This window comes from Phaenicophaeus curvirostris, chromosome 26, assembly GCF_032191515.1.
Source record: "Phaenicophaeus curvirostris isolate KB17595 chromosome 26, BPBGC_Pcur_1.0, whole genome shotgun sequence".
Lineage (NCBI taxonomy): Eukaryota > Metazoa > Chordata > Aves > Cuculiformes > Cuculidae > Phaenicophaeus > Phaenicophaeus curvirostris.
In genome coordinates this window covers 3675331-3688272 of record NC_091417.1, presented here as the reverse complement: position 1 = coordinate 3688272, position 12942 = coordinate 3675331, and the positions used below count along the sequence as shown (strand labels likewise).

The 12942-nt window shown below is 48.3% G+C and overlaps 1 protein-coding gene across 1 annotated transcript in view; it reads right to left on the bottom strand.

The window, feature by feature from the left end:
- ATP5MC1 (ATP synthase membrane subunit c locus 1) overlaps positions 1 to 12942 on the bottom strand; it is a 110176-nt gene that overhangs the window by 7310 nt on the left and 89924 nt on the right. The window lies entirely within an intron of this gene.

Sequence of the window (12942 nt, the reverse complement as noted above, 5' to 3'; positions counted from 1 at the left end):
ACAGCTATTAGCCCCCTCCATTATACCAACAGAACTGGTTTCCATCCTCTGGCTCATTTATTCCAAACCAGCATTATTGAGGTGAATGGGGTCCAGGCCCTGGATATTAGAGGAGCTGTTGGTCCGCTCATAAATAACAAGTTGTCAAGGATTTTAATGGAAACCCTTAGAGTGCTGTAAATCTGCACAGTTCTGCCTGCATCCCCTCCCTCATTTCCATCACAATATCGCTCCGGTGGGACTGCAGCTTGCAGCATGTGCCAGGCAGCCTAGATTGGTAGGACATGGGGGAAGGAGGGGATAAAAAAAAAAAGCTGGAGATGAGGTGGGGGATTCGGAACAGTTGGTACTGCGGAAGCATCTGCTGGGTGGCCGGGTTCGGAGTCACCTGGCCTATTCAGCATCGCGAGGGGAGAGGGCTATTCATCCGGGGGGACCGGAGAGGGGAATAACAGAACCAGGGATGCTCGTGGAATAAAGACGGATGTATTGCAGTTTACATTTCACTCCGTTGGCCCGTGAAGCAGTAAATCTCGGCAAGTAGAGGGTTTTGTTGGGTTTTGATCCCAATTTCAGTGGCAGAGCCAGCGCAGTGGTGCTACCCAGGCTGCCTCTTGCTGTAGGCAGAAAGAACTCCCCTTTTCAAGCTTAATTTCTTTAACCTTCCCTTAGCCAGTCCAAACTACCTGCAGGGAGGATTTAACAGTGCATCCTGATGCAAATAACAATGTTTCTGTGTTTCGTTGCCTCTGGCCAGAAACTGGGTTACTACAAAACCTCTGCTTGACCTGCACTTGGTCATCCCCAAATATCTGCGGCTCAGCTGCCTGCTCCAAACAGAGCACCCTGCTGTATGAGACTCTAAAGCCTTCTAGAATAGAACTTGAGCCCACTCCTCCGTTCTCCACGGGCTATATGATATTATGGAATAGCCTATGACTGGTACAGTCATGCTGGTGCCCATCCCACTCACAAGGACGACAATGCATGGGACCCTGTTTAAGAGACCAGGTGGACTCTTTGCCCTCTGAGGCGCTAGAGCTCGTTAAAACCTGTATGCAAGGTCAGTTCAGGCTTAAACGTGGGCTTGCACCCTGGCTTAGCATGTAATATAAATAAAAAATTATACTGGCGACAAAGCTTCTATCAGCTTCACAGCGTCAAGGCTTACAATCTCATATAATTACAAGTCTAGCACTGAGTGTCTAAAACACTGCAAAGCCATCAGCACCAGAGATTCTAAATTAATTAAATATAGCTCCTTTCACATCACAACCTCACACACAAGCATTGAAGAACTGGGCCTTAAGGGACTTATATTCCACATCACATAACTAAATATTACTCTTGTGCTACGACAGGGAAGCAGTCACACAAACATGAAGGAATTTGACCAAAGCCACTCAGAAAATCTGTGACATAACCCCCTTCCCCTCGCCAGATTTAACCTTCATTTTGAGCAAGGCTGAACTGCACAAGAAGGGAGCCAGGATGGAGAAAACAAATGGATGGCTGCCAAAAGGGATTGATGCCCTTCGGGCTCCAGGGAGTTTTTAACCCTTCCCAATGGTTTTCCCAGCCTGAAAAACCTGGTGGGGTTCATCAGGCTCTACTTCTCCGCTACTGATCCATAAGAGATTTGCCAGTGGGAGCAGCTGCTTGGAGAGCGAGATGATAACTCAGGCCCTGAGGCACTCGTCCCCTGCTTCCCTGCCCCAGTAACAGGATGCGACTAGAATATTGCATGGGCTTTTACAACGTGTATTCCTCTGGGGTCTTGGTCATGATTACGGCATCTAAATGCAACCAGAAACAAACAGGGACAATGAAAAAGACAAAAAAAGTGGTCAGCCTGAAGATTCTGAATGTTTTTTTACACTAAATTTTGTTCTATTTAACAATAAGTTGCTGTTTCATAAGCCATACAGCATCGTTAATTCCTTTTTAATAACAGTTATAATATTTTGGAGAGCAGCTGCTGCACATGTTATGTAGCACAGCTGAGAGAGCCATATGGATTTTTAATTCCTAAGAGTTATTACTTGGTTGTAGCAGCATAGATGAACCCACGCTCGCCTTAATGGAGTCATTAGAGTTGGCAATCCTTCCTTAAAGGGGGCTATTGTTAGGATAGATCTGATCCAAAATGTAGGAAAGCTTTGGAAGAGGGGCTATTCATTAAATGAACCTTAAATCCTGGGTTCAGTTTCGGGTCACTCACTCCAAGAAAGACATTGAGTGGCTGGAGTGTGTCTGGAGAAGGGAACAGAGCTGGGGAAGGGGCTGGAGAACAAGGGTCCTGAGAGTATCTGAGGGACCTAGGGTGGTTTATCCTGGAGAGGAAGAGGTTGAGAGGAGATCTCATTACCCTCTGCAGCTCTTGGAAAGGAGGTTGTGGTGAGGTGGGTGCTGGGCTCTGCTCCTAAGGAACAGGCAATAGGATGAGAGGAAACAGCCTCAAGTTGTGCCAGGGGAGGTTTAGGTTGGATATTAGGAAATATTTCTTCACTGAAAGGGCTCTCGGGCACTGGCAGAGGCTGCCCAGGGCAGCGGTGGAGTCTCCATCCCAGGAGGAGTTTAAAAGCCAGGCAGACAAGGTGCTCGGAGATAGCTTAGCTTAGGACAGGTGGACAGGATGACCTCAAACACTAGGGGATGGCAGGGGGATGCACCAGGAGAGGGTTAGGTTGGTCATTAGGGACAGACTCTTCCCACAAAGGCTGGTGAAGCCTTGGAATAGCTCCCAGGGAAGCAACTAGGAATGGTTGGACTCGATGATCCGGTGGGTCTCTTCCAACCTGGTTATTCTATGAATATTCCAGAAGCACCAACACCCTCAGACACATGACGTGGATATTGGGGTGCCCCGTGCAGGGACAGAAGTTGGACCCCGGCTTCCCCACCCCTGGAGGGGTTCAAGGCCAGGATGGATGGGGCTTGGAGCAACCAGACCCAGCAGGAGGTGTCCCTGCCCATGGCAGGGGGTGAAACTGGGTGGGCTTGGAGGCTTGACCTAACCTATTGCAGGATTCTATGAGGCTGCTGGGTCACTTTGAACTCAGGGCATTCCCTGATTCGATAACTCAGCCCCTCAGCCCCTCAGCCCCTCAGCCCCTCCCTTCCCTTCCCTTCCCATCAGCCCCCGCGGCCCTCGCCTATATTCAAAGGGCCGCGCTCCCCGCAGCGCTGATTGGCTGCGGCCGTCGGGTCGAGGCCACGCCCCCTCACGTGGGGCGGGGCCGTTCGCGGCCGTTGGTCCGGAGGCGGGAAAAGGCGGGCGCGTCCTCCTGTTGCCGTGGCAACACCTTCCCGCCCCACCCCCTTACCGCTCTCATCCAATCAGAGACGGCGCTGGCCGCTGCACCAATGGGGCGGCGGGACCCTAGGAATGGAGCCCCGCCTCTTGCTCAAGCCCCGCCCCCTCCAAGTCCCACCCCCTCCCTCGGAGCCCGCATCCCCCCCTGAGATTCCAGCGTCACAGAATCGATTTGTTGGAAAAGACCTTTGAGATCATCGAGTCCAAACGTACCTGTGCACCAAAAACCATCTCTGAGCGCCTCGTCTGCCTGGCTTTTAAACCCCTCCTGGGATGGGGGCTCCACCACCGCCCCAGGGAGCCGCTGCCAGCTCCTAGGAGTCCGTTGAATCATAGAATCATAGAATCACCAGCTTGGAAAAGACCCACCGGATCATCGAGTCCAACCATTCCCATCAATCACTAACTCATGTCCCTCAGCACCTCACCCACCCGTCCCTTAAACCCCTCCAGGGAACGTGACTCAACCCCCTGCCTGGGCAGCCTCTGCCACTGCCCAGTGACCCTTTCCCTGAAAGATTTTTTCCTAATGTCCAGCCTAAACCTCCCCTGGCAGAGCTTGAGGTCATTCCCTCTCGTCCTGTCCCCTGTCCCTTGGGAGAAGAGCCCAGCTCCCTCCTCTCCACAACCTCCTTTCAGGGAGTTGGAGAGAGCAGTGAAGGTATTTTTCCCAATATCCAATCTAAACCTCCCCTGGCACAACTTGAGGCCGTTTCCTCTCAACCTAGCACTTGTTCCTTAGGAGCAGAGCCCACACACCTCACCACAACCTCCTTTCCAGGAGCTGCAGAGAGCAATGAGGTCTCCCCTCAGCCTCCTCTTCTCCAGGCTAAACCCCCCGCAGGTCCCTCAGCTGCTTCTCTTGTTCTCCAGCCCCTTCCCCAGCTCCGTTCCCTTCTCCGGATGCGCTCCAGCCCCTCAATGTCCTTCTTGTAGTGAGGGGCCCCAAACTGAACTCCGGATTCGAGGTGTGGCCTCCCCGCTGCCAAACCCAGGCGGGTGACCCCTTCTCTGCTCCTGCTGGCCACGCTGAAGCTGATCCAAGCCAAGGTGCCATTAGCCTTGTTGGCCACTTGCGCCACTGCCAGCTCATGTTCAGCCACTTTCAACCAACACCCCCAGATCCTCCTCTGCCAGGCAGCTTTCCAGCCACTCTTTCTCAAGCCTGGAGCGTGTCGTAGCACTAGAGGAGTCTGCTGAGCTCTCCAGTCTGCTCCTGGCATGAGGATGGAGTGCTAGGAGATCCCTTCTGCTTTCTCTATGGGGAAACCAGAACAATTGTGGTGTGGGCGATTCCTAAAGGACTCATAAATTTGTGTTTGCCCAGGGGCCACAAGGTTATTTTAACATACTGCTTGAAATCAAAAGCCTTAGCGTCCATGCATCTTGTTCTGCAGTTTGGCAGCCGGGATCCAAATTCCCCCATTGATGCAGTTGCCTTCCGACACGTGCTCCAAGTCCTCAGAGCGTATATTTATTGGCCCCAGTGTCCCCAGTTGTTCTAACACTTGCTCTTTGCGAGTATGCGCTATCCCTATTGTTTAATCTTTCCAAAGAACTAGCTTGTCATCGTTGCACATATTTCTCTCATAATGACTGAAGTTAGGCAAGAAGTCAAAACTTAATGTGTCTGTGAGCTCTTTCCAGTATTTTCTGGATCTGTGCCGTGAGAGAAGATCACGAAGAAGCATGGTAAATGGCTCCATTCCCAATTCAAATAAAGCATTATTCAGAGCTGTATTCCAGGAATCTTTGTTTTACACCGCTCCTCAGAAATATCAATGGCGCTGTTTGTTCCAGCAGTTATTGGTCGCTAGTGCGAAGCTTCTGAAACAGTAAGGAGTTAGAATCATAGAATCATAGAATCATAGAATCATAGAATCATAGAATAGTTTGGGTTGGAAGGGACCTTAAAGATCATCCAAGTCCACGCCATGGACAGGGATGTCCCACTGGATCAGGCTGCCCAAGCCCCATCCAACTGGCCTTGAACACCTCCAGGGATGGGGCAGCCACCACTTCCCTGGGCAACCTGTTCCAGTGTCTCACCACTCTCATGGTGAAGAAATTTCTCCTTATGTCTAGTCTAAATCTGCCCCTCTCCAGTTTATATCCATTGCTCCTAGTCCTATCACTCCATGCTTTGTAAACAGCTCCTCCCCAGCCTTCCTGGAGCCCCTTTCAGCACTGGAAGCTGCTCTAAGGTCTCCCCAGAGCCTTCTCTTCTCCAGGCTGAACAACCCCAACTCTTTCAGCCTGTCCTTGAACGGGAGGTGCTCCACCCCTCAGATCATCTCTGTAGCCTCCTCTGGACCTGTTCCATTTATTGTGCTTCTTCATGATCTTCTCTCAAGGCACAGAACTGTTTGGTAGTTATTTATAACCAATCACCCAGATAATGATCTCGAGCAGGCTGTTTGTGAATAGATCATCCACAGTGAGCAGAAGCTTGACTGGCTGCCGAGGTCCGACTGAACAGCAACTCAACGTCTCCCTCCGAGTCCAAACAGAAAATCTGAAATTACAAACCTTCATTCTCTTGAGCTGCTCTTGCTCTGCAACACAACACATGGAGCTGCAAGCAAGGATGGCTTTAGGGACCGAGAGATAACGAGGAGCGAACAGCACGTGGAACAGATTGTACAGCTTGAACAGATCGGTTAATGGAAATGAAAACTAATTAAGTACGATGAGTGTGAGTTGGTAGGGCTGGGTGTGCACGAGGACTCCTTTATTGGCTTTTGCAGTCAAAACGGTGAAGATCAAAGTATTTGTTTATGGCTTTCCTCCCAACCATGGAACTCTTTCCTCAGAAAATTTGCCACTACCCTGAAAGGCAGGAGATCTGTAGGAAGTATTTGCTGACTAGAAACATGAGCAGAGTGGTTAAGATCGCCCCAAAAGAATCCAACTTATTTCTCAGTGTCTTCCTGCAGAGTGAGCCCTTCAAAAAGTGCAGCTCAGCATGATTATTTACTGACTGTCAGATTTAAATTCTGTTATTTGCAGACCAGAAGGGGCTGAATTCCTGCGTAGAAGAAGCGTTTCCTAAACACAACACGAAGATTAATATGCTGGGCTACAGGAAAGCAAATTATTTTCTCTGTTTTAAATCAGTGCCGGAAAAGAAATCAAGAAACATAAGCAATTATCAGTTATAGTTTTTAAGTGCCATGGACTGAAGGAAAGTTGTCCCAATTCTTTCTTCTTCCAATATTCTTATGGTCCTGTTTGTCACAGTTACCATTATCAAAATCCTTGCAATGGTTTGAAAACCTAGGCCTAGAAAATTACATTAGAAAGCAGTTTTAACGCAATTATTTCAGCCTTTCTGTCGTGTCCCTCCGTTCTGTTCCCCTCCTCACAATTTGTAGCCTGATAGCAGATCGAGGAAGCACAAGACTCACATCTGTAACGTCGACTCTGGCTGCTGGGGCAGAGGCATCTTCATCACCACGCCAGGAAACCTGGATGGGACCCGATCTGCCAGCTTTGCATCTCAAGGGTAATCCCTCCATCCCATGCTTCGAGATCGCTGCTCTGTCACTGCACTGCTGTTTTTTATACCCAGCTTGGCCTTGCCCTGATGTGGTCACTCAGCCACGAACAGCCTTCGCTGGGCATCGTCTTCACATCCATCACCGTTGAAAGGACTTGTCACTGCCACAAGAAAAATGTCTGCTTGGCGTGTATTCTGTAAGGTCCTGTTCAGAACTGACTTCCAGTATTCTGCGACAGACTCACCTTGACAAGAATTCAGGACATTCGGGTTAGATGAATTGAACAAGGAAAACTTTATCCCTCACCAGGGAAAGAGCACTTAAAAGATACTCAGTTTTCATGAGTCCCACGAAGGCTTATCATCCCCTTCCAATCCAGCATCTCACCAAACTGTTTCTATTAACACTTTTAACTCATATCTCTAATGAAGTCTAATATAAAACCTCCAGCAGGCTTCCAGTTGTTTCAGTTGTTTGGACTGCCAACAATCTGAAGAGTAAAACCTTAATTTACTTTAGGTTATTGTTGATTTCTGGACATGCTTTATTTTATAGACTAAATTTGTTTGATTTTTGCATTGCCCTCATTGTTATTTTTTTAGGGAAAGTTCCAAAGAAGGTATTAAAGTCTATGAACGCCTGGGAAAAATAATAAGAGGTGGAAGGGAGGACACATGGAGCCTCTGGCTGGGAGGAGAAGAAAGCAGGAAATCCGCTTGAGCAGGAGATGGGGTGGAGTGACCCACAGGCTCCTTTTCTGTGGTTAATGTTTCATTCCTTCAAACATTCATGCTTGAAGGGAACGTAGCAGGAGTTAATGACAGCTCAATACAGAGCACCCAGAGGCACAGAGAAATCATAGAGGTTGGACTGTCCAAAGTGTCCTTCTCCTGAGAATCTCTAAGCACTTGATAAATAGAGTAATTCATCTTTGTTGTATCTGAGTGCCGTAAATAAAACGATGCAGGAAATCTTTCCACAGATGCTGTAGCAGAACACAGCATGTGTTGAATTCTCCAGATCAGGGCTGCTGACAAGTTTTGGCACAGCTGGTACTTCTATAAGCACCTAAATCACTTTCTGTGTTATCCTGGTACCATTTTTCACCAAGCATTATTGCTATAAGAAAAAGGAATCTTGGAAAGAAAAAGGTCCTAAGCACTAAGTTATTTTGGTTTACTTCTTTATGAAAAGAAGTCGTGGTTTAGCTGATGGCTGGAAAAGGTTCTGGTTTGAAGTTCTGGATCATTCCAACGTGGAATTAACTCTAGTAATAAGTGATTGTAGAATGGGGCCTGGCTGAGAAAGAGGGTTATCTTCCATTGAAACTGCTGATTTCTCAGAAGTGATGGAATTGGAATGTTGATGAGATTGCAGTGAAGTGAAATTGAAACTGTTGAGCCTCATTTATTGGGTTCTTTAGAGTAATGGGATCAGTATAGGGCTGATCATATTTAGTGCCATTAAATCTTCTGTGCTTAATTAAGATGCTTTACATTATGCAGTGTGAACAGGATCATGCAGAGAAGAAGGGAGGAGGCTAACACCTTTCTAATCCTGCATCTTGTTCGTTCATTTACAGGATAATGTATGTGTGCATCTGACAAATTATTTCATTAACAAGAAGACAGTTAATTTTGCCAGCGAAAAAGATACTGGTAGCAAGAGGTAAAAAGGAGAGAACATTTCAAAGCTGCTCCCAGAGGGGGTAGTATTTACCTTTCCTTGTACAGCTTCATATGCTTGACTTAAGTCTCCAAAGCATCTCTGCGCTTCCTCAGTTCATTGTATGTTTTGGTGTTGAGTAAATCACATGAAGAAACTCAGATGAGTAATAGAATTGGACACCAAAATTGGGAAGAAAACTCCACGGAGGGGAGTCTGTACTCCAGCTTGACAGCATCCACTGGGTTTGAGGCCATTCGTGTTTTGAGATGAAGTGCTTGCCTGCTTTCCCTAGGAACCCCAATTTGTCTCATAAGATGTTGTAATCTTAGGTCACCAGGCTATAACAGTTCTACATCCTCACTGTATTTATCTTTGCCAGCTGCCACAGGCAGTTTTTATATTCATTTACTCAGTCATAGTATTTTTTTCCTATTGCACACATTTCTCTTGCAATGTTCCTCCTGTTTTCTGTCTTTGTGAAGGAATCAGCTGCAGTGCTGTGACTGTGCAAGGCATAAGTCTTTAAATGATCCATGAATATACGTTTCTTCTTTACATTTTGCATCCTAAGTCCTTTCCCTTGCTGGTAAATGGGATTGTTCTAATCATTAATAGTTTGAGCAACAGAAGTTTCCAGCATGAATACGAGTTATGTTGGTTTAGAGAAGCTGTGCATAAACCAAGCTATTGCAGTGTTAGGGTAGAAACACACCAGTTGCATTTTTACTCTTTACCAAGGTTTCTGGTGTTCAGGCCTTTCTAGGAAAGCGTTCACTTTTAATAACTGCGTGCAGGGAAGTGGCAGCAATGCCAGACAGGTGTTACCATTAAAGCACGGATAACAGCACACACTGTCATGAAATTATAGAATCATAGATTAGTTTAAGTTGGAAGGGACCTTAAAGATCATCCAGTTCCAACCCAAACCATGGGCAGGGACACCTCCCATCGGATCAGGGGGCTCTAAGTCCCATCCAACCTGGCCTTCAGCACTTCCAGGGATGGGGCAGCCACTGCTGCCTTTGGCAACCCACTCCAGTGCCTCACCAACCCACTCCAGTCCCTCACCAACCCATTCCAGTGCCTCACCAACCCATTCCAGTGCCTCACCAACCCACTCCAGTGCCTCACCAACCCATTCCAGTCCCTCACCAACCCGTTCCAGTGCCTCACCAACCCGTTCCAGTGGCTCACCAACCCACTCCAGTCCCTCACCAACCCATTCCAGTCCCTCACCAACCCATTCCAGTGCCTCACCAACCCGTTCCAGTGCCTCACCAACCCGTTCCAGTGGCTCATTAACCCACTCCAGTGCCTCACCAACCCGTTCCAGTGCCTCACCAACCCACTCCAGTGGCTCACCAACCCACTCCAGTGCCTCACCAACCCACTCCAGTCCCTCACCAGTGTGGCTGTCCAGTCTGCTCCCCTTACACCAGGATGATTCTCCCTCTGATACCCACGGGATCGATCTCAAATCACAAATCCATGTCCCCTCTGCCTGTGGAACCTTGATAAAAGCCTCTCCTTGATTTAGCAGCACGGTAAGGGACTAATGGATCTGTTTTTTCTGCTGTCACCAGCCCCTTTCCCATCACCGTTTGGGTGGCCGGCAGAGGGGGACAGACTACACGGAATAGGGGGACAACGGGGACCCTGCTCCGGGACACATCGGGATCCTCCCTGCAGCGGCAGCCCCACTCCAGCTCTCTGCACACAGAAGTATTTTGATTTATCCTTCTCCTCGGGGGAGGTTCCTGGGGGAGACAGTGAGTTTTGGAGCACCGCAAGCCCATGCCAGCTCCTCCTCTTCTCCTCCCAGCAACTCTGCCTGCAGCCCCAGGCTGTCATTTCGAACTGAGCGTGTTACTTATCTCTTTCCCTTCTTTGCAGTATCTGTGGAAACCAGCTGGCATCACTCTGCCAAGAAAAGCCTGGATAAGAAGGCAGTTTTTCCAGCTTAATGTGACTTGTTCACAAATCCTTAGAATTACAGAATCATTTCGGTTGGAATCATAGAATCATAGAATCACCAGATTGGAAAAGACCCACCGGATCATCGAGTCCAACCATTCCCATCAATCACTAACCCATGTCCCTCAGCACCTCATCCACCCGTCCCTTAAACCCCTCCACGGACGGGGATTCAACCCTCTCCCTGAGCAGCCTCTGCCAGGGACCAATGACCCTTTCTGGGAAATATTTTTTCCTAATGTCAGCCTGAACCTCCCCTGGCAGAGCTTGAGGCCATTCCGTCTCGTCCTGTCCCTTGGGAGAAGAGCCCAGCTCCCTCCTCTCCACAACCTCCTTTCAGGGAGTTGCAGAGAGCAATGAGGTCTCCCCTCAGCCTCCTCTTCTCCAGGCTAAACACCCCCAGCTCTCTCAGCCGCTCCTCCTAAGGCCTGTTCTCCAGCCCCCTCACCAGCTTCGTTGCTCTTCTCTGGACTCGCTCCAGAGCCTCAACATCCTTCTTGTGGTGAGGGGCGCAGAACTGACCCCAGGATTCAAGGGAAAAAAACCTTAAGACCGCTGGAGTCCAACTGTAAGCCCAGCATTGACAACCCCACCACTAAACCAGGCTCCTAGGCACCACATCCACATGGCTTTTAAGCTCCTCCAGGGATGGTGCATCCAGCAGCCCCATCACCGCTGGGTTTGACTTCGTGCTGCAGCAAGGAGAGATGCGAGTTACTCAGTGGGTGATTTTTCTTCTTCTGACTCAGCATTGCATCCTCAGTTTACTATTTATAGATGTTCAAGCGAAGCACCTAAATAAGAAAAGATTCCTGATTTTAATTTTAAAGTGATTTAGCAATGAAGGATTGGACACTGCTGAGAGGAGAACCAATTTGCTTTGTGTGCTGGGTGATTAGTCAGCAATATTCAGCCTATGCTACCTGTCTCAGAAATGATGTATTGGGTTGACAAAGTTATATTTAGAAAAGAAAACCTTGACAAGGTAGATGCTAGCATCTGCTGCCTTCGCTTTGCCCATCCTGACATTCCTGAAAAAATGACAGGGGACAGGACAAGAGGGAATGGCCTCAAGCTCCACCAGGGGAGGTTCAGGCTGGACATTAGGAAAGAATTTTTCACAGAAAGGATCATTGGTCCCTGGCAGAGGCTGCCCAGGGAGGGGGTTGAGTCCCCTTCCCTGGAGGGGTTTAAGGGACGGGTGGACGAGGTGCTGAGGGACATGGGTTAGTGATTGATAGGAATGGTTGGACTCGATGATCCGGTGGGTCTCTTCCAACCTGGTTATTCTATGATTCTATGATTCTATGACTTCCCTGAGGATAGATGCTGCGTGTACATCCCTGCCTTTGCTGCACCACCTCCAGAATCCGAGCGACGTTGTTCAGAGCTTCAGCTTATTAGTGTGGCCACACCACTAATCTGACAGTTATTGCCTTTACTTCCTTATAGGGCCTGAGCAAACCTCTGCTCCCAAAATTTTTGTCTCCCCACACCAGAGAGATCCTCTCTTCTGCAGACAACGTTGCTCACCAGGAGCCGACAGAAACATTGTGTTGTTTCTTTTTTTAATTATGCTCTTTGGCAATTGCTTCCATTTGTCCAGCTTTGCTGGCACGAAACACCTATCAGTAGATGGCCAGGGAAATTTACCTTTGAAAAAGGAGTTTGTGGGTGTCCTGATATGAAACTATTGCTCTGGAACTTGATGTATCTGTGCTTGCTATGATCGTATCTGATTGCTGCCAGCCCTTGTTTCACCCAATGAAAAATCCTTCGCTAAAGAAGCCAGGATTGTGTCTAATTTACTTATTTGAATACAGATAGGGAGTTAAAAACATTCTCCAGACTGAACTTCAGCAGCACAGCTGAGCGCTTGCACCACAGCTTGGAAATTTTCTCTTCCCGGGACAAGGTGTGTTTAAACCAAACCTGTACATTTATGACTTCATAAGACTTTGAAGAGCATAAAAATATTTGATGTGGTCTCTCTTCTTGGGCTCATTAAGAGTAAAAGGTTGAAGAGGCTGAAATAAGGGACACCGACTGCGATGTCGCTGGTCCAGGAGCTGGCAGGGCTGGTGTTTATATTGCTCCATCGAGAGCCATTCATTTTGCACTTAACCCTGCTAAGAGAGCACTCAGCTACTCACAGATATTCCCTTCCTTGGTCTAGTTTGCGTCTGACCTCCTGAGTCTGACAAATTGCTTCCTTGGATAGGGTGATTTCTTTTGCAAGCTCAGTTCCAGAAGACACACATTTATTTACTACCTAGTAACAAAACTATAGGCAAGGAGGCATGGTCCCCATCCAACAAGACACCTGCCATGGTAAAAGAAGGATTTGAGGCTATGATTTCACTTTTCCTCTACCAGCAACAGAGAAATTATCACCCAGTGCCTCTCTCTATCTGCTCTTCCTCCTCGTGTCCAGCGGCGACTGCTGTGAATTGTTCCAGCTCCGTGCTCAGCACTCAAGATTTG